The 22,201-nt window shown below is 37.0% G+C and overlaps 1 long non-coding RNA gene across 1 annotated transcript; it reads left to right on the forward strand.

Annotated features, from left to right (window-relative positions):
• Window positions 1-8,345: 8,345 nt before the first annotated feature.
• On the forward strand, window positions 8,346-9,642 carry LOC129871314 (uncharacterized). The gene is made up of 3 exons (XR_008762235.1): window positions 8,346-8,651; window positions 8,744-8,801; window positions 9,199-9,642. It is a non-coding gene; the product is annotated as an uncharacterized LOC129871314 (long non-coding RNA).
• Window positions 9,643-22,201: the final 12,559 nt, after the last annotated feature.

Consider the following 22,201-nt stretch of genomic DNA (forward strand, 5'->3'; position numbering starts at 1 on the left):
TATAGAATTTGACTGATCACCCAAACTCAGCCCAAAGAAGGATAGTCAAACCTACCTCGATAACTGATATCACAATCGAACACCTCTGCCGGATGATCAACTCTTAAATTCAATATCCAAAATGATAACCCACTATCAAGAATAAAACATACGCATGATAAAGAGTCCAATCATACCCATATTGATAGGTTTTGAAACCAGGGTTAAAATAGTCCAAAAATTGATCAATTTCAAAAAGGGTCAAATTTGGAATTTTATTGCAAAATCTTGTTCTACTAGTAATAAGAAACTCATGGATGAAAAAACCACAAAAATAGAGTTCAAAAAGAGTTAGAAATCACCATTCTCCTAGTTTTAGATTACAGAAGAAAACAAGAAATTTGGGGTTTGAAACTAAAGATTAGGAGTTGAATCATGACATAAATGATAGAATATGAAAGATTTTAGTGAAATATTACTTAGACCACGATAATACTTGAAGAATTATCTCCAAAATCTCCCCAAGAAGCTTAAAAAATTCAAAAATGGTGGAAATAGGGTTTTTTCCGATTAAAAAATATTCTGGCATCAAATAACCCTTCGCGATCGCGAGTCACTAAACCTCGTGGTCGCGAAGAGTACTGGACACAATGAATTATCGCGATCCCAGAGGTCACCATCAAGATTTAGAAGCACACTGACCCAACACATCGCGATCACATGACTTAGGGTCGCAATCGCGATTAGATAAATCACCTGCATCAGAAACCAGTAGAAACCCAACTGAAATTCTCCGATTGGGTCACGATTCGTTCGGAATCCTGTATATATAAACCTTATATACACTTCTACTAAATTCGACGTTCTGGACTCAATGGAACCGTCAGATTTTGAATTAGAAGTCTCCTTGACCCAGAATCCGATAAGTCGCATCTAAACTAGTTTCGATACTTGAAATACCCAAAATATCCTCAAAACCTCTAAAAATTACAGCAAAGCAATTTCTAGTGTTAGAATCACCCTCCAAAACCATTGGAATTGTGAGAAATCCAAGCCGAGTCTCTGAACTCGATTTGTTGACCTAAGTCAAATGTCGCTCTTTTAAGACTAAACTTTCCAACTTGGGACCTCGAATTTACATATCAACCCCAAATCTGATTACGAAAACTCTCCTTGACCAATTTCCATATTTCGGAGCTGATGAAACTAACAGAATCATGTTCTGAGATCCCTAGCTTTGATTGGCACTGAAAATCACATTTTTAATAACTTAACTCCTTAAAACTCAAAAACTTACCCAATTCACAAACCATTAAAATTTTAACACATTCAACTACACAAACTGTTGAAATAACTCTAGGGGAACTAGCGATAGGGGTAAAATGATAATTTCATTAAAATTTTCAAAAATGACCCTCAAGGTCATTATAGTGGTACCGGAGGTATGGGTAGCTAAATCAATTCAGAAAAGGGCATCGACATGCCGAGTTTTCAAGTAAAACCTGAGCACATCCCAAAAGCCTCTAATATTTCAAGTAGAAAAGAAGCACGTCCTTGACGCTTCTTAAATCTCAAAAATCAATTAACAAAGTGATCCTGGTGGTACGACTCTCGTTAAAATCAGTTTAGAATAGTTTTCAAGTGAAAATAGCCATTCTCCAAAAATAGTTATGATGAACCAATGTAGGAATCGGGATAGTCCACAAAATACATGAGTATGAGCAACCAATGCAATGCATGCCATCACCAACATCTAAACAAGGCACACATAATCAAAAATACAATATCAACCATATCACACTACCAAGGTGGAGAGAACTAACTTGGAATCCAATTGGTCCTCGACCATGGACTCAGACCCAGTAGTATAACAATAACTCAATAATGTATAACAGGCCTACTTCTAACCAACAAGCGAAGAAATCAAGAAGAGCTCAATAATCAATAAGGGGAGAGAAATAATTCAAGGAACGACGTCTTACCCTAATCATACCACTCCAGTTTACAACAGAGCATAGCTAATTCTAACCTATGGCTACGATGAGCCATTAAGGTCACAAGCACTAACATAAGATGCACCATACGAAACAAGCCTATCGGAAGCAACACCTAGCTACAAGGGCAATAACACATTGTAAGGCATCTAAGGCTCAATCCTAGCCTAAGGCCGCAAGTATCCATCCTAATAAGGATAATCACACTTATATAACTCATAAGCAAGGCTACCACCCTAAACTAAGGAATTTGTCACTCCACAATAAGCCCCAATGCTTCTACGACAATCAAGAAAGAATATAATAAATAGAATAAATTCTCATACCCGATAACTACCAACCTAAATCACATGAAATTAATACTAAACACCATCTAATAAAGCCCAATCAAAAAGTAAGCTATAGCTTAATTCAAAGACGATCACTTGCACTCTGAATCTACCGCACAAGAGATATCTGCTTTCGAATCACATTCGGTCATTGTCACACTAATAAATTATTGATCACAATGTCAATATAGATATTTAGACAACAAATTCACAATAATTGGAGACAAATCAAAAATCGAGTCAGTAAGAAAAGTGGGACCCGTATCAAAAATAGAAAAATTGACTTTATCAAAATGTCATAAATAGCTCAAACAACTTGTGCACTGAAAATGAGTACAATCCAAGCTCGAAAACTAGCTAAAATAACTCATGTAATAAAATCACCATAAAAGCTTCAAATTCAAGCTCAAACAACTCCTTTGGGGCGAAAATTACCTCAAAACAACGACTTTCAGGCTTCTCTGATAACTCCAATATGTAGCCACGCCATAACCCTACCTAACGCTACTTAAATTACCTTAATCAGGCTTCCTATCTCAAGAAATTGAATTTAGAAAATGAGGACTGAAGTTGGAATTCGCCATTTAAATATCAATCATTTCATTGCTAAAAATCATTTTCCCTGTAAAGACCCATTCTTCCATTGCTAAAACTCTGCACTAGCAAAATCAGATTTTGTTATTTTTTAAAGTCTCAAAATGGATCCTCGGGATTCATTCGGGACTCGATAAAATTTAACTAGATATGTCACCCACTAAATTTGACATTCCGGACTCAACTAAACCATCGAACCTTCTATCAGAGGTGGACTTGATAAAAAGTTGATCCCACGCTTAAGCATTCCATTTTAAGACAAATTTCAGAAAAGGACTTAGAATGAGATAGAGAAAGAATGAGATCGAGACCCTCGAGATTTGCACGAAAGGTCATTTTAGACCAAACTCGATGTTCAGGAGCTAACAAAATCATTAGAATTGCATTTTGAGGCCTTTTTATTTGAGTTTTGATCAGAATCAACCATATAAAATACATAAGCTCCATTAAATAAAATTTGCGTAAAACACAAATGAACGATGCGACATCAAACTGTCATTCCTAGCAAGTCATAAATGACTTAGGGTCGTTACAAAAAAACTCTAAACATTGAAAAAGATCTGAAAATTAAGAAAATGACCCGGGGGTCATTACAATATCCATTACTAAAAAGGACTTTTGTTCGCAAATGTAGAACGATAGCTACAACCTGAAGGCAGGAAAAGACGAGTTTATCGGGCCCGCTGCTCCCCCAGACCCCCGACCCCCATACACCCTCTCGAATCATATAATACCAACACAGAACTCATTTTAAGAGGAAAATTCTCAAATTCACTTGAAAACTCCAAAAATTGCTCCATTCTTTTTTTTTAGGCAAGACACCAAACTTGATTGAAAATACTAGATTCATTTGAGAAAATCAATGCCACACTAAAACCACCGAATTGAGCAAACAAAGTACCATGGCAGGTGCAATTCAACTCATAAATCGAAATGCCTGCCTTATGATCCAAATCCAACATCTTCTAGTCATCAGAAGTGTTCTATCTGTCCTTAGCTATACTGCACATCTCCAGCACCATTCGATTCTCGTCAGCATTACTCTGATGGTATCAAAAAGGATGAAGTAGTGATTCAGTGAAAACATTACTAAGGTATTCCTTGAAACCATTAGAGTATATATATAATCTGAAGGCATCAAGGAGTAATATACAGTGTTTCAGTGAAAAAACTACTCAATTACTGCTTGATACCATCAGAGTATATATATACTCCAATGGTATCAAAGATGAAGAAATAATGGTTTAGTAAATAGAACAAGGGGGCAATTGGATAAATAGTTTGGATCGTGGGTCTAGTTAGGATAAATATATTGGGTTATTTTGCTTAATGAATCTAATTTGTGTAGTTTTCCCTTAAATTATAGCCAAGCATTCAAATTTCATGCTACCCCAAACCCGTTATATAGATCCGTCCAAATTTAATTCAAATCACAAATACACCTAACTTTGACCCATGTATCTCGAGATACATGTATCTGGGACGTATTTGGATGCACCAAAATGTGATAAGATTTGTAATATTATAAATTAGTCTGTATCTAAGTAAGTATCTCATAAACTAGTGAGATTTCTGTAAGTTACCCATAAAATTAGCTCGTATAAAACATAATTCATCCAATCAATTCAATTTTGGGTGTGGTTATTGACCCACTTGTTTATTAACTCAACTCACTTCGATCCTCATATATATATATAGCCGATGTAACAAATGAAAGTAAATCTTTTACCACTTAAATAAAATATTAAGACAGATAAGAAAAATTAAAACTTTATAAAAATTAAGTGTATTGGATTATATCTTGTTTAAAATTTGTTTCAATCTAATTCATTTAACTCAAGTAATATTTAGACGGGTTACTAACCCATTCGCTTATAAACTTAATTCATTTTAGTCAAAAGCCAAATACAGTATTTGATAACTATGAGTGTCATCATTTCTAAAAGTAGTTTTCTATCGAAAAACAAATTTTACGGATACCATTGGTCAATTATTTTATTAAATTGAACTAAATTAATAACGGACACTATTGAAAAATCAATGAAGTTTTTTTTTCCTGAATTTTTCTTAATGAAGCCAACGGGATCAACGATAGTCTATGATTAATGAAATTACAATCTTTTTAGTAGTTTCTTCATTTAAATAACTGATAGATGCTATAGAATAAATTCAAGGAAATCTATCGATTTTTTAATTTTGAGATGATAATTTTGGATAAATAACTATAAGCCGGTTTTGTCACTTGAGAAAAAAGTGTGTTCTTAGTAGTGCACTATCTTCAATATAAACTTACCACTAGTTAATAAAATTGAATTATACTCTACATTTAATAAATCTATATATAGCTAGATTAATATTATGTTTCTTGATATTTCTATTCTAAACAATTTTGAAAATTAAGAAAAGAGTAACATTAAATGGATAAATTTAATACATGTTTAAATTATATTCAAAGAAGATTTTCAAGATCAGAAAAAAATAAAGAAAATATATAATTTAAATAAAATAGGTTTAAGAAAGAATAAAGAAATTGAAAAAAAGAAAGAAAAGAGCTAAAGAAAACGGTAAAAAGATAATAAATGGAAAATAAAATAAAATAAAGCTTTGTAGTACCCATATTAACTTTGTGAGATTGAGTGTCACTTTTTATAATGTTAATATTTCTATATAAGTTATCAATGTTAGTTAAAGTTTAATCAAGCATTCAGATATCGTGCTATCCCAAAATTTATTATAGAGATTGATTTCTAATTTTAATTCACCAAAATTTAATTTAAATCATGTTATTTAACACCTCCAAACTATATAGATCTAAGCCTGATTTTAATCCTTTTAAATTTAATTCAAGTCATGGTGATTAACGTCTTCAAATTAAGGGACACTATTTGACACCCCAAGCCTTAATTGTTAGGATGTGAAAGAGAAAAAATGAAACAACAACAACAACCCAGTGAAATAAAAATAATAATAACTAAGAAACTGAAACAAATGGCCAAAAAATTAATTTGTCTGTAATTTATCTAAATTCAATCCAAACTATGTCACACCATTAACACCATACCATCCTCCAAACCCAAGTCACACCATTAACACTCCCCCCCCCCCCCCCTCAAGTCACACCATTTAACACTTCAACTTGTATTGAGTGTGTGGATATGTTTGTTTTTATTCTTTTTTTTGGACGCGAAATATGAAGTGTCAGAGTAGATACTTTAATGACAAATAATATTTATCGAATTTAAAATATAATAATAAATGATAATAATGAGGTTTGTTATTTGCTGCACGAAAATCAACCACAATATATAATTGCAACGTGGCACTAAAGCACTGAATTACTCAGGATAAATCCTTTTGTGTTGTCTACCCATGTTCACACATAAATAGTTTATCGTACTCGAATTAGCTTAACTACGTGAGATATAGTTTAATCACTTAAATCCTAATTACCTATTAAATGACCCTTAAATACTTAAACTTAATGAAAATCTTTATTGGAATCATATTCTCTATTATTTACAGTGTTTTAAAGTGTATTAGTTTTATGTGTTGACACATAAACACACACACACACATATATAAAATTTTAAAAAAGATATGGATTATTGTGTATGTAACAATTACTAATAAATTATTGCTAAAATTAAATATGATGACTAATATTGTAGAAAAAATATGATTTACCATTATATTAGTTGTTGCTAAGCATTCACAAAAGATTATTAACCGATTTTCATGTCCATCGTTTGCAACAACTAAGTTTATAGAGGAAAAAAAACAATTTTTTGCACAATTTTTTTGTTGCTAAATAATCGCATAAGACACAACAATGTGATTTTTTACCAATAAAATCTGATTTATGGCTATAACTTTTTATATTAGGTGATGATTGACTTTCGGCAATAATATTATTTATCATTGCATAAACTTTTCCAACAATATTTACATCAACACTTACTACAACTCTTTTCTTATTGCCGAAAATACTTTTGGTAAAAATATTAAAATGTTACACCAATAAAATTGTTGGAAATTCCTACTTTCCTATAGAATTATTCATAATTTTATGTAGCTTTTTATCACTCATATTATATTTAAAAATAACATTCTGTATATTATATTATGATTATATCTATTTCTGAAATTTTAATTTCATTTTTAATTCTAATAAAATTACATATGCATTTGCCATCATGTACTTAACTAATTATTATATTTATAATTACAATTTTTTATATGATTTTATTAATATCATCTTGTTGTAGTATTTTTATATTTAAATAATAACCCAAGTACAATATAATTACCAATCTCTTTGAGAAAAATTGGTCAAATTATATTAATTTTAGCTAAAATTCACATCCAAATTTAAGGGAAATGTAAGCCCACGCCCCATAAAAGTAAAATAATTACAAACAAATATCCCTTTATAATTCATACCCCCAAAGCATGCGACTCGCGACCATGATACCATCGCAGTATCAATATGCTAACATGGTATCATTGAGGTTTGTTTCAGTCCGTAATGATACCGCCACATTATATTTATATATTGTCCTGGTATCATTGATGTCTACTTCAATCCTTCAGCGTCATCTCCATGATACCATCATATACTGGCATAGTATCATTAAGAATTGTTTCATATAACTAGTATTACTCCTCTAATCATGTATAACACCATCGCAAGTATGTGAATATAATGTCGTGGTAGCACTAGGGTTTCCTTTATTCATTCATTCACAAAACTACTCATTCATTAATGATAACATAACAATATATTCATATACTGTTATCGTATTATTAAGGTTTCCTACTTTCATTCATGTACAACTAAGTCAATCATCAATAATACAAAGACACTATATATATAATAGCATGATATCATTGACTAATGAGCAATCCTTCAAGTGAGAAATTCATAATTTCTCAATAATGCCATCACATAATATCATATATAATAGCATGATATCATTCACCAATGAACAGTCCTTCAAGTATATATCATATACTGATATGATACAATCACAAATGTTGAATGATACCATCATAGTATATATATATATATATTGCATATGTTATGGTATCATTAAGGAATCAAACATTTAGGAAAAAATGCACAAATACTGAATGAAATCATCATAGTATACATATACTGTGATGGTATTATAAACGTGAATTCGGCCTAGACTAAAGGGGTATCTCGGGTACATATTTGGAGCAAAGGGGGTATTTTCTGAAATTACTTTAGGATAAGGTAATTTCGGATAATTACTTTCAATCTAGGTCTATTTTATGTACTTTTCCCAAATTTAACTCCTAAATTGATCCGATTCACTACCAATCAAAAAAACCCGAAACCCATCCTCGTAAACTCCGCCACTTATTCTATTTAAGCAGCCGACCCACACTCCTTCTCTTCACCAATTATTTAACCCTCTCAATTATTTCTAAACCCTAATCAGTTTTTGTTTTTGCCGGCCGTCGCCCCCAACTCTCCGCTTTCTCTCCCTTTTAATCAATAAATCCTAACAATCGTCTTCAAGCACTGACTATTCACCTGTGAATTTGTATATTCTTTCCATTTTCGAACCCTTTTTTCACTTTCTTTTTCATCCTTGTCATCTAATGTTAGATTTGGATTAAAAATACATAGATTTGAGAGGACATTTCGACAACAATTGGTCCAAAAGAGGAAAGAAAATGAAGATATCGGGATATGGATCAAATTATTTAACTACTAGTTAAATAGGGGGTAACACTATTTATTTTCTCTCTGAATGTTGATTGATTTGTTTTCGTTTGCATGATTTATTTTATTAATACTTTTTTATTGTTATTGAAAAGGAAAACGAATAAGAAGATTACAAAGTGGAGAATCGAACTCTCACCAACAAGGTTTCAGGTAGTCAACTAACTGAGTTACTTAAAATTTATGATAGTGTAAAAATACGAAAATGTTAACCAATTGTTACATTACGAACTTATACTCATATAAACTAAACAAGAAATTGATTTTAAGTGTAACATAAATGTGAAAATCTAGTACAAGCATACATACATACACAAAAAATCATAGATACACAAAGTATCTAACATATATTTAGTGAGAGAAAGAGTTTTAGAAAGAGAAAGTGGGAGCCAGACTCCGTGCTTTTCAGCATGACCCTCAAATCATTTCCTTTCCCTAAATAAATCCCTTCTCCTGCCCCTTTTACTATTAATTCAACTTCAAATATTTTTGTTCCAAAAAAAGAAAAACATTTCATTTTTTTCTCATACTTGTGTTTTCATGGCTGAAGAATTTCAGGAAAGCGGAGTGCTTTCTCCTCAAGAGCATGAATCGGAGCTTCAAAATTCAACTGAGTAAGAAGCCGAAGATGAAGATGGCTGCCAAATTGGCCGTTATAACAGGCATTTTCAATTAGCACAGGATACACAAGGACGCTCAAGGGAAGGAATTTGAGTCAAGTAAGGGACTCAGTTCTAAGGATGACTGGTTTTATCGAAACGTGACATTAATTAGAAGTAGAGGAATATTAGTTAGCAAGAAAAAAATAGGTATAGAAAAGAGACAAAAAAAATTATTTTTTTCCTTATTTTTTTCTTAGTAAATGTAACATTGATGGACTACCAATTCCATTTCTCCATCACTGTACTAGAAAGTTGAAAATTTTGATGATGATTTAGTTTATTTGATTCTCGAAAAAATTGTACATGTTATTAGGTTCATAGGGAGAATATTAATTTCCCTTAATTTCTACATGTTACACCTCACATTAAATAATACAAATTATATAATATAGCATATATGTATATTTATTATACATACAGCCAGGTTTATATATAGGGGTAAAGAAAAGGAATGCAAGTGTTTTGCTAGATAGATCTTTGCACTACTATTAATAACTTACTGACTAATTAATTCTTGGATTAATAATATTAAGATTATAAGTTAAGGCACTAAGTATATAATATAAGAATCATTAATATTGGTTCAGTTTCTTGTTAAACAAGAAGAGTTAATACACAATCAAAATTATACTGATAATTTATTCAAAAAAATATGATTTGTAACGCTTAATCTGATTGGTGTTTAGAATTAAGATGCTTAATTTCGTGATTGTTCTGACATTAATTAATAATTATAATTTATCTGTATTAGGTGTCAATCCTAAAATTCAGCACATAAATGTAAATGTGATATGCTGTTGCATGCTCTACTTTTCTGTTTGGATGTTGTTGGCATAATCAATATATACTTCTAAAAGTAAAAAGATTCCAGTTGAAGGTTGCTACGAAAATTCGTCCCAAATAAAACAGCCTCCTCATTAAAAATTTTCATACTCAAAATTGAATTCAAAATATTTGATTATTCTATTTATTGCATCATAATCTTTAATATTGCATGTTACTGCGACGACCTAACGAAGTTCCTCCACAAATATTTTTCAAAATATGTCTTATAACTAGTGTTTTTGAGGTGAATTCTGGAGGAGAGGCGTATCAAAATTAATTCTCCGCACTGTAAAAAAAAGACATAAATCCATTGGGCGTCCATTGTAGAATATGTGGCGTAAGCCCTGAATGTAAGAATGTGAGTTTCGGACGTAAAAACATAAGTTCCGTGCATAAAATCATATGTCTCATGTGTTAAATTTGATTTTTATTATTTTAAATGAATTTTTGTTGTAAACCATGTTTTTTTTATTTAGGTATAATGACATTTATACTTTATGCTACCATGTTTTCATGTTATAGTGACTTTTTCTAAAATATATAAATAGATAAGGCAACTCTCATAGAAAATGATATTGCCATAAATATATATATATATATATATATATATATATATATATATATTTGGATAATCACGTCTGAAATTGATAGGATACAATTATATAACACTATGTTCTGAGGCAATTTCATTTACTGTTTGCACATTTTATCCTTCTTCTTTATAATATGTAAACAATAATCTTGCAAATATTAGTTGAGGGTGGGAAGGACTAGTAGATGTCGAGATCGATAATGAAATGGATGATGGTTATTATCATTTTGTCACGCCCCGAGAGGGTACCCTAGGCATGGCCGACACTCATAAACCATCTCGGGCCTCCGAAAGAACCACTTGGTCTCATCACTCATTCGTTCATCAGTGGAAGACTTAAGTGAAGATAAGAATACTTATATGGGCTCGCCATCATCAACATCAAAGGAAAGAATAATCCTTAGAAGAAGTAGTTTCAAAGGAGAACTACTCCAATTACATAATCAAACTCTGTCTACGAAACCTCTAACACTATCAGACGGTGCCAATGACATGTCCATGGCTACCTCAAAAGAAACATAATACTCAACAATAATAAAAGGATAAAGAGTTTCTACGAATACAAGAAGGACACACCAAATAGCCGGAAAGTAATGATCTTCAACGATGCACCTGTTGAGGATCTCTAACACCTATATCTGTATCATAAAATGTTGCAAGTCGAATGACGTCAGTACTTGGAATGTACGAGTATGTAAAATGACAGGAAAATAAGGACAGATATCAAGAAACTCCTCTCAGGAAGACTCAGCTCAGAACTCAACATCATCTCAACATCAATATGTAATGCAAGTTTAAAAATAATAATAAGCAATGCTTACTCAGTTGAGAGTTTCTCTAACTGACAACCATCGCTTATAAGCTACTGATAATACAACTGTAACACCCCTCAAAATTTTTCCCTAAGATTCGGACCCTTCTTGTATTCGGGTAGGGTCGAACTCGAGTATTGTGGAGCATTTGCATGAGTTAAGACGAGTCTTTGAGAAATTGAGAAGTGTTATAGATGGTGTGGGGTCACAAAGGACCCCTAGGACCAAGCCAATTCCTAAAAGATTCGTTGTGACTAAGTTTGAGGAGGAGTTCGCATAAGGGGTTGACTCCTAATGACCCTATCTTTTGATATATAACGATCTAGGTGGCCCGCGACCTATTAAATTAAAGTTCATCGAGTCTTCTTTCCAACGCCATCAAGAATATAATTTTTGGAATTCGGAGTTGAAAGATATGGCGATCCTAAGATGAACTAGCACAACAGAGATTTTCAGGCCTGGGTTGCAATTGCTAGAAAACTGGGCTTGGCGCCGTAGTGGCGCAACGCGCCACTATCGCGCCAGAAACATGCTTCAGTAGTTTGGGCTCTAGCGCGGCGCGCCACTATAAGGTATACAGTTTTTTTCAAGCCAATTTCTAGAACCCAGAAAATATTGGCCTTGGCGCCGTAAGGGCGCGACACGCCACTATCGCACCAGAAACATGCCTCAGTAGTTTGGGCTCTGGCGCGGCGCGCCACTACGAGGTTTGCAGGTTTTAGGCATAATCGGCCTGGCGCTGCAATGGCGCGACGCGCCACTATCGCGCTAGGTGTATTTTTGCCTATTTTTCAGAACTTTTGAGGAGGGGAAATTTGGGAACTTACCCAAATTATATATGTATTACTCTTGGTCTTTTGGGAACACATTTTCTAGCTCCCACTCTCTCTCTAGAAAAGCCCTAGGAGTTCCTCTCTCTCTCTCTTCTTCTTCTCATCCATTTCAGATAAAAGAGTCCAAGAGCTTCAAGATTTGAGTCCTCCATTGAAGACCCAACATCAAGGTTCTCTTCAAGTCCTCACTAAGGTATGTAAGGCTATCCAAAACATGGGTTGAGTTCACCCATGTGCCCTACTCTTGCTTGAGGTTAGATGTCCATGAAAATGGAGTTTCTTGGTATGGTTCATGTTTGAATGAGTTTTGTCCCCTATTAAATTAATGCTATATGTGTTGATGTTGTTGAGCTAAGAAGTTCCTAAGACCTTCATGTTAGTATGAGTTGATGGAGATGACTTGTTATGTTTTGTTGATCTCTTTAACCATGTGATTATGTTGCTTAAGTCATTTTCCTTAAATATATTATTCTACTTGGATTGTTGAGCTAAAGTCATAGATTTGTGATGAGTCTTGAGGGGATGTCATAAATGCTTACCTAAATGAGGCTTGATTGAGTTAATTAGAGGATAGAATTGACGAGTAGACGAGGTCCTAAGTGGAACTTGCCATTATGACTTAATTGAGTTGAGAATGAGGATAGAGTTGTTGAGTGGGCAATGTTCTACATGAAACTAGCTGTGAGGGCTTGTTTGAGATGATTGGAGGGAGTTTTATGAGCATAGAGTCATGGGAGGAGTATCGAGCACCAAGACGGGTAAGAGTATAGTCCATACTCGAACCCCAGAAACTACGCCGCCAACGTAGGTAGGGATGGAACCGTTAAAGTCGGATGCTTCCCATGGGATCGAACCGTTAAAGTCGGATGTTTCCCATTTATTTGTCCTGATATGATAGGACTTGACTAATCGATGGTATCCATGATTAGGGAGGCATTCATGCCTTGGCAAGGTATGGACGGACGTGGCAACAACGTCTGATTGTTATACTATCACCGGCTCATAGGTAATGGTTGTCGAATAAGAGAAACTCCCATATAGGTCTTGATAGTGCTCCGAGTCAGTTGAGTTAAGTGGCTTATGAGTTAGTCCCATCTAAACTATTCTTGTTAGACTTAGGATATTTGAGTGAGTTGTTATGTATATATGTATGAGTTGAGATCCTGAGTTGATATTGATGTTTCCTTGATGTCATTTCATCTGGCCATCTTACAAACTCGTACATTCCATGTACTGACGCCATTTGGCCTGCATCATTTCATGATGCAGAGATAGGTACCAGAGACCATCAACCAGCGCACCGTTGATTATGTACGCACTTCCAACTACGTGGTGAGTCCTCCTAGCTTCCGGAGGATCTTGGGCTCCCTGTATAGTTTCATGTTGTCTTCTTTTTTTTTGATTGTGGTGGCCATGGGCTTGTCATTGACACCTTCTAGACTTTGATAGAGGCTTCATAGACTAGAGTGTGGGGAGTTTGAACTGTTATTTTAAGGAGTTCTATTATACTTATTTTTTTGAGATGAACATGTTTGGCCTTCGGCCCCCATATTGTAAATCGCATATTATAATTGAGCCCTCCTTTGAGCATATATGACAGTATGATTGAGTTAGGTGGTTTGCTTGAAGGTCAGAAATGGCTTTCAAGTGCCGGTCACGTCTAGGGTACCCTCCCGAGTCGTGATAAACATGGTATCAAAGCCCAGAGTTCAAGTGTCCTAGGGAGTCTATGAAGCCGTGTCTAGTAGAGTCTTGCTTATGGGTGTGTTGTGCACCACACTTATAATCAGGAGGCTATAAGACATTAGGAATTGTTTCACTTCTTTCATACTCTAAATTCGTGCGATAGAGTTAAACTTTATAAAACCCCTTTCTAATTCGTGCATTTGTACGTTACAGATAATGCCTTCTAAACGTATGGCTAGCCAGAGAAATGTTGATAACGCCGAGATGCCCCAATCAGAGGTACACCCAGCAAGGACTAGAGGCCGACCTGCGAGATACGCGAAGGCACCCTAAGTGCCTGCTACTCCGCCTGCACCCACATCAGAGGCAGAATTTTGTGGGGCGATTGCAATGCTCACTCAGTTAATGGCTTCCCGGAATAGTAACCAGAGTTCACCGACTTTCAACTCTAGTTCCCAAGAGCCATCTGCTGCCACTAGAATTAGAGACTTTCTGAGGATGAATCCGCCTGCATTCATGGGTTCTAAGGTTGATGAAGACCCCCAAAACTTTATTGATGAGATGTGAAAAATCCTGAAAGCTATGCATGCTACAGAGGTTGAGGGGGTTGAGTTGGTGTCTTACCAGCTCAAAGATGTGGCAAACTTTTGGTATAACCAATGGGAACAAGGTAGAGGTGAGGATGCTGAACCTGCTAGGTGGGATGAATTTGAGGGAGCCTTTCTTGACCACTTCTTTCCCTGAGAATTGAGGGAAGCGAAAGTGGAGGAATTTGTAAATCTGAAATAAGAAGGCATGACTTTTAAGGAGTACAGCCTGAAGTTCATCCAGTTATCTAGGTATGCTCTAGAAATGATCCCAGATGTGAGGTCAAAGATGAGGAAGTTCATCTCCGGATTAGGGAGGCATGTGAAGAACGAGTGCAAAGCAGCATTGTTGATCTCGGACATGGATATTTCCAGATTGATGGTGTATGCTCAACAGGTTAAGGATGAGAAGAGGAAAGACAGAGAGGAGCATCTGAGCAAAAAGGCAAGATCAGCTAGGCATGAGAATGAGTAGAGGCAAAACAAGGGCAACAGGTCCTTCTTCCAGAAGAGGCCTCCAAATTATGCCTCATCTACCGCCAGTGCACCTATGCCGCAGAGCAGGTATGATCGGCAGGGACAGAGTCACCTGAATTTCAGACCCTAGGGTTCTCAATCCCAAGCCAGCGTAAGTCAAGGTTCGAGGGGGAAGCCACCATGCGGTAAGTGTGGTAGGCTCTACTTGGGGGAATGCAGAGCGGGAAGGGTTGGTTGTTATAAATGCGGCCAAATGGACCATTTTCAGAAGGAGTTTCCAACAGGGGGAAATAGAGTCCAGCATTCTACCACCGCACCGCCGGCTAGAGGTAATCATAGGGGCACTACTTCAGGCACCAGCGGAGGTACAAACCGTTTATATGCCATGGGTAGTCGCCAAGATCAAGAGGATTCTCCAAATGTCGTGACGGGTATGATTCGAGTCTCTTCTCTTGATTATTATGTATTGATGGATCCGGGTGCCACCCTATCTTTTATGACTCCTTACGTGGCTAGTAAATTCAATAAATTTTCCGAATGTCTTCTTGATCCTTTCAGTGTAGCTACCCCTATCGGTGATTCTGTCTTAGCTGAGAGAGTCTATAGAGATTGCATTGTGTTAATTCATCACAGAGATACCTTGGCTGACTTGGTTGAGTTAGACATGGTCGATTTTGATGTGATCCTTGGCATAGACTGGCTCTATGTCTGTTATGCCTTTATTGATTGTAGAACGCAGATTGTCACGTTCAAATTCCCGAATGAGGCTGTCATAGAGTGGAAGGGTAGTCCTGTTGCGCCTAAGGGTAAGTTTATTTCATACCTTAGGGACAGGAAGCTAATCTTAAAGGGGTGCATCTATCACGTTGTCCGAGTAAAAGACGACAATGTTGAGTCTCCATCCCTTGAGTCGGTTCCAATTGTCAATGAGTTTCCCGACGTTTTTCCCGAGGATCTGCCTGGTGTCCCTCCTAATAGGGAGATTGATTTTGGGATTGATGTCTTTCCTGATACCCATCCTATCTCAATTCCTCCATATAGAATGGCCCCAGCCGAGTTGAAAGAGTTGAAGGAACAGTTGAAGTACTTATTAGATAAGGGATTCATTAGGCCGAGCATCTCACCATGGAGTGCTCCTGTCCTATTTGTTCGAAAGAAAGATGGGTCCCTTAGAATGTGCATTGACTACAGACAGCTGAATAAGGTCACCATAAAGAACAAATACCCTCTCCCCAGAATAGATGACTTATTTGACCAACTTCAGGGTACCACTTGCTTCTCAAAGATAGACCTGAGATCCGGCTACCATCAGCTGAAGGTGAGGGAATGTGATATTCCGAAGACCGCTTTTCGGACTCGTTACGACCACTTTGAATTTTTGGTCATGTCCTTTGGGTTGACTAATGCCCCCGCAGCCTTTATGGATCTCATGAACCGAGTATTCAAACCATATCTTGATATGTTTGTGATTGTATTCATAGATGATATTCTGGTCTATTCCAAGAATGAGGAGGACCATGCCCATCATCTTAGAGTCGTCTTGCAAACTTTGAAAGACCAGTTATTGTATGCAAAGTTCTCCAAATGTGAATTTTGGCTTGCATCAGTGGCCTTCCTAGGCCACATTGTATCTGGAGATGGTATTCAGGTCGACGCTCAGAAGATTAAGGCGGTGAAAAATTGGCCCAGACCCACATCCCTGACAGAGATAAGGAGCTTCTTGGGTTTGGCCGGCTATTATCGAAGGTTTGTAGAGGGATTCTCATCCATATCATCACCATTGACTAAGCTGACCTAAAAGAAGGCTAAGTTCCAATGGTTCGATGCATGTGAGGAGAGTTTCCAGAAATTGAAGACCAAGCTAACCACTGCTCTTGTTCTAACTTTGCCCGATGGAACAGAGGGCTTTGTGGTCTATTGTGATGTATCCAGAATTGGTTTGGGCTGTGTGTTGATGCAAAAGGGGAAGGTGATAGCCTATGCTTCAAGACAACTTAAGGTTCATGAGAGAAATTACCGAACTCATGACCTTGAGCTGGCAGCTGTGGTGTTTGCGCTTACAATTTGGCGCCACTACTTGTACGGAGTGCATGTTGATGTATTCACCGATCACAAGAGCTTGCAATACGTCTTTAGCTAGATGGAACTCAACCTAAGGCAAATGAGATGGCTTGAGCTACTCAAGGACTATCATATGAGCATCCTCTGCCATCCAGGTAAAGCTAATGTTGTTGCGGATGCTCTTAGCAGGTTGTCTATGAGTAGCACTGCCCACGTGGAGGAAGGAAAGAGAGAATTGGCGAAGGAGGTACACAGATTAGCCCGATTGGGAGTTCGTCTGGAAGAGAACAATGAAGGCGGAGTTACTGTTCAGGATGGGTCTACATCCTCACTTATGGCAGAGGTGAAGGAGAAGCAAGACCAAGATCCTATCCTTCTCCAATTGAAGGGAGTTGTTCACAAATAAAAGGTAATGGTTTTTATCAAAGGGGGAGATGGTGTGTTGAGGTACCAAAATAGATTATGTATGCCGGATATCGATGATGTTCGGGAAAGGATTATGGCCGAAGCACATAGTTTTAGATACTCTATTCATCCAAGCTCCACAAAAATGTACCATGACTTGAGGGAGAACTATTGGTGGAGTGGGATGAAGAGAGATATTGCAAAATTTGTTTCCAAGTGCCTGAATTGTAAACAGGTGAAGGTTGAGCATCAAAGGCCATGTGGTTTAGCTCAAAATATAGAAATTCAGGAATGGAAGTGGGAAATGATCAACATGGACTTTATTACAGGTCTACCGAGGTCTCAAAAGCGACATGATTCAATTTGGGTGATTGTGGATAGAATGACAAAATCAGCTCACTTCTTGGCAGTTAAGACTACTGACACCGCAGAGGATTATGCAAAGTTGTACATACAGGAGATCGTCAGATTGCATGGGGTACCTTTGTCTATCATCTCAGACAGAGGAGCTCAATTCACTTCCCAATTTTGGAAATCCTTTCAGAGGGGATTAGGTTCGAAGGTGAATTTAAGTGCGGCCTTCCATCCCCAAATAGATGGCCAGGCAGAGCGCACCATCCAGACATTGGAAGATATGTTGAGGGCATATGTGCTTGACTTCAAGGGAAATTGGTATGACCACTTACCTCTCATAGAATTTGCATATAACAATAGCTATCATACAAACATTCAAATAGCTCCTTATGAAGCCTTGTATGGGAGGAGGTATAGATCGCCCATTGGGTGGTTTGAAGTTGGTGAAGCCGAGTTGATTGGGCCTAATTTTGTTTATCAAGCCATGGAGAAGGTGCGATTCATTCGAGAGAGGCTAAAGACAGCCCAAAGCCGCCAAAAATCTTACACTGATGTGAGGAGGAGAGACTTAGAGTTTGAGGTGGGTGATTGGGTATACTTGAAAGTGTCACCCATGAAGGGCGTCATGAGGTTTGGAAAGAAGGGGAAACTTAGTCCTCGATATATTGGTCCTTACAAAATTTTGAGGCGGATTGGGAGTGTTGCTTATGAGTTGGAGTTACCCTCGGAGTTCGCTTCTATTCATCAGGTATTCCACGTTTCGATGTTGAAGAAGTGCTTAGGCAATCCTTCGTTGGTAGTCCCTATTGACAGTATTTGAGTTAAGGATAGCTTATCCTATGAAGAGGTTCCGATCCAAATTCTTGATCGCCAAATTCGCAAATTGAGGAACAAAGAGGTCGCCTCAGTCAAGGTCCTATGGAGGAATCAATTTGTTGAGGAAGCCACATGGGAAGCGGAGGAAGCCATAAAATCTAAATATCCATATCTATTTGTGCCTACCGATGAGAATGTTGAAGGTAATGCCCATTTCCTTGATTTGAATTCATTTGTGCATTTTGAGTCTTTATTGATAATTGATTGAGAATTTGATTGAGAATTTGATTGATTGAATGACTGAATTTTGATTGCGATTTGTACGCCGAGTCCATTCTTGGTCACTCGTCATTCGAGGACGAATGATCCCAAGGGGTGATAATATAACACCCCTCAAAATTTTTCCCTAAGATTCGGACCCTTCTTGTATTCGAGTAGGGTTGAACTCGAGTATTGTGGAGCATTTGCATGAGTTAAGACGAGTCCTTGAGAAATTAAGAAGTGTTAGAGGTGGTATGGGTTCACAAAGGACCCCTAGGACCAAGCCAAGTCCCAAAAGATTCGTAGTGACTAAGTTTGAGGAGGAGTTCGCATAAGGGGTTGACTCCTAACGACCCTATCTTTTCATATATGACGATCTAGGTGGACCGCGACCTATTAAATTAAAGTTCGTCGAGTCTTCTTTCCAACGCCACCAAGACTGTAATTTTTGGAGTTCGTAGTCAAATGATATGGCGATCCTAATATGAACTAGCACAACAGAGATTTTCAGGCCTAGGTTGCAATTGTTAGAAAACTGGGCTTGGCGCCGTAGTGGCGCGATGCGCTACTATCATGCCAGAAACATGCCTCAGTAGTTTGGGCTCTGGCGCGGCGCGCCACTATAAGGTGTGCAGGGTTTTTCAAGCTAATTTCCAGAACCCAGAAAATATTGGCCTTGGCGCCGTAAGGGCGCGATGCACCACTATCGCTCCAGAAACATGCCTCAGTAGTTTGGGCTCTGGCACGGCGCACCACTATGAGGTGTGCAAGTTTTAGGCGTAATTGGCCTGGCGCTGCAATGGCGCGACGCGCCACTATCGCGCCAGGTGTATTTTTGCCTATTTTTCAGAACTTTTGAGGAGGGGTAATTTGGGAACTTACCCAAATTATATATGTATTACCCTTGGTCTTTTGGAAACACATTTTCCAGCCCCCACTCTCTCTCTAGAAAAGCCCTAGGAGTTCCTCTCTCTCTCTTCCTCTTCTCCTCTATTTCCAACAAAAGAGTCTAAGAGCTTCAAGATTTTAGTCCTCTATTGAAGACCCAACATCAAGGTTCTCTTCAAGTCCTCACTAAGGTATGTAAGGCTATCCAAAACATAGGTTGAGTTCACCCATGTGCCCTACTCTTGCTTGAGGTTAGATGTCCATGAAAATGGAGTTTTTTGGTATGGTTCATGTTTGAATGAGTTTTGTCCCCTATTAAATTAATTATATATATGTTGATGTTGTTGAGCTAAGAAGTTCCTAAGACCTTCATGTTAGTATGAGTTGATGGAGATGACTTGTTGTTATGTTTTGTTGATCTCTTTAACCATGTGATTATGTTGCTTAAGTCATTTTCCTTAAATATATTATTCTACTTGGATTGTTGAGCTAAAGTCATAGATTTGTGATGAGTCTTGAGGGGATGTCATAAATGCTTACCTAAATGAGGCTTGATTGAGTTAATTGGAGGATAGAATTGACGAGTGGACGAGGTCCTAAGTGGAACTTGCCATTATGACTAAATTGAGTTGAGAATGAGGATAGAGTTGTTGAGTGGGCAATGTTCTACATGAAACTAGCCGTGAGGTCTTGTTTGAGATGATTGGAGGGAGTTTTATGAGCATAGAGTCATGGGAGGAGTATCGAGCATCGAGGCGGGTAAGAGTATAGTCCATACTCGAACCCCAGAAACTACTCCGCCAACGTAGGTAGGGATGGAACCGTTAAAGTTGGATGCTTCCCATGGGATCGAACCGTTAAAGTCGGATGTTTCCCTTTTATTTGTCCTGACATGATAGGACTTGACTAATCGATGGTATCCATGAGTAGGGAGGCGTTCATGCCTTGGTAAGGTATGGACGGACGTGGCAACAACGTCTGATTGTTATACTATCACCGGCTCATAGGTGATGGTTGTCGGATAAGAGAAACTCCCATATAGGTCTTGATAGTGCTCTGAGTCAGTTGAGTTAAGTGGCTTATGAGTTAGTCCCGTCTAAACTATTTTTGTTAGATTTAGGACATTTGAGTGAGTTGTTATGTATATATGTATGAGTTGATATCCTGAGCTGATATTGATGTTTCCTTGATGTCGTTTCATCCAACCATTTTACATACTCGTACATTCCATGTACTGATGCCATTTGGCCTGCATCGTTTTATGATGCAGAGACAGGTACCAGAGACCATCAACCAGCGCACCGTTGATTATCTACGCACTTCCAACTACGTGGTGAGTCCTCCTAGCTTCCAGAGGATCTTGGGCTCCCTGTATAGTTTCATGTTGTCTCCTTTATTTTTGATTATGGTAGCCATGGGCTTGCATTGGCACCTTCTAGACTTTGATAGAGGCTTCATAGACTAGAGTGTGGGGAGTTTGAACTGTTATTTTGAGGAGTTCTATTATACTTATTTTTTTGAGATGAACATGTTTGGCCTTCGGCCCCCATATTGTAAATAACATGTTATAATTGAGCCCTCCTTTGAGCATATATGACGGAATGATTGAGTTAGGTGGTTCGCTTGAAGGTCAAAAATGGCTTTCAAGTACCGGTCACGTCTAGGGTACCCTCCCGGGTCGTGACAACAACAAAGCGATGTCATTGCCACATCCATCCAATACCTTTCCAGGGTAAAAGACATCACTATCTTGGATCCAATCATCAAAGTCCTATTTTTGGGACTTAAGAGGCATAGCCTCCATCCTATGCTGGCTATGTAGTTCTGGGTTTGAGTTGATTAAACCTTTACCCAACTTGGTGCTCAATACTACTCCCAAAATATGTGTTCATATTAACCTTATCATCTGATCTTATTCGACTTTTGTTTAAAATATCAAACTTATCTCATTGCCTCTTCATCAATCATTATACTTCAAAACATCATTTACATCTCATCAAAACATCTTGCTTAAAACATAATTTTATCCAAAAAATCAAATTCATTTAAACTCAATTCTTTTGCTCTTTCAGAACTCAATAAAATACATATATAATATTAATTCAAATTACTCTTTTTGTCAATGATTATTAAAAGCAACCATCTTTACTCAAAACACGCTTAAAAATATTCATGAACATCAAATCAATTAGGATTCATGAGAAAGTAGCCATGAACAATAATTCCAATAATATGAGAGATAATAATAATAATCACAATGCATAAATATATCTAACTCGATAAAAGAAGAATTA

This window comes from Solanum dulcamara, chromosome 10 (genome assembly GCF_947179165.1).
Source record: "Solanum dulcamara chromosome 10, daSolDulc1.2, whole genome shotgun sequence".
NCBI classification, from domain to species: domain Eukaryota; kingdom Viridiplantae; phylum Streptophyta; class Magnoliopsida; order Solanales; family Solanaceae; genus Solanum; species Solanum dulcamara.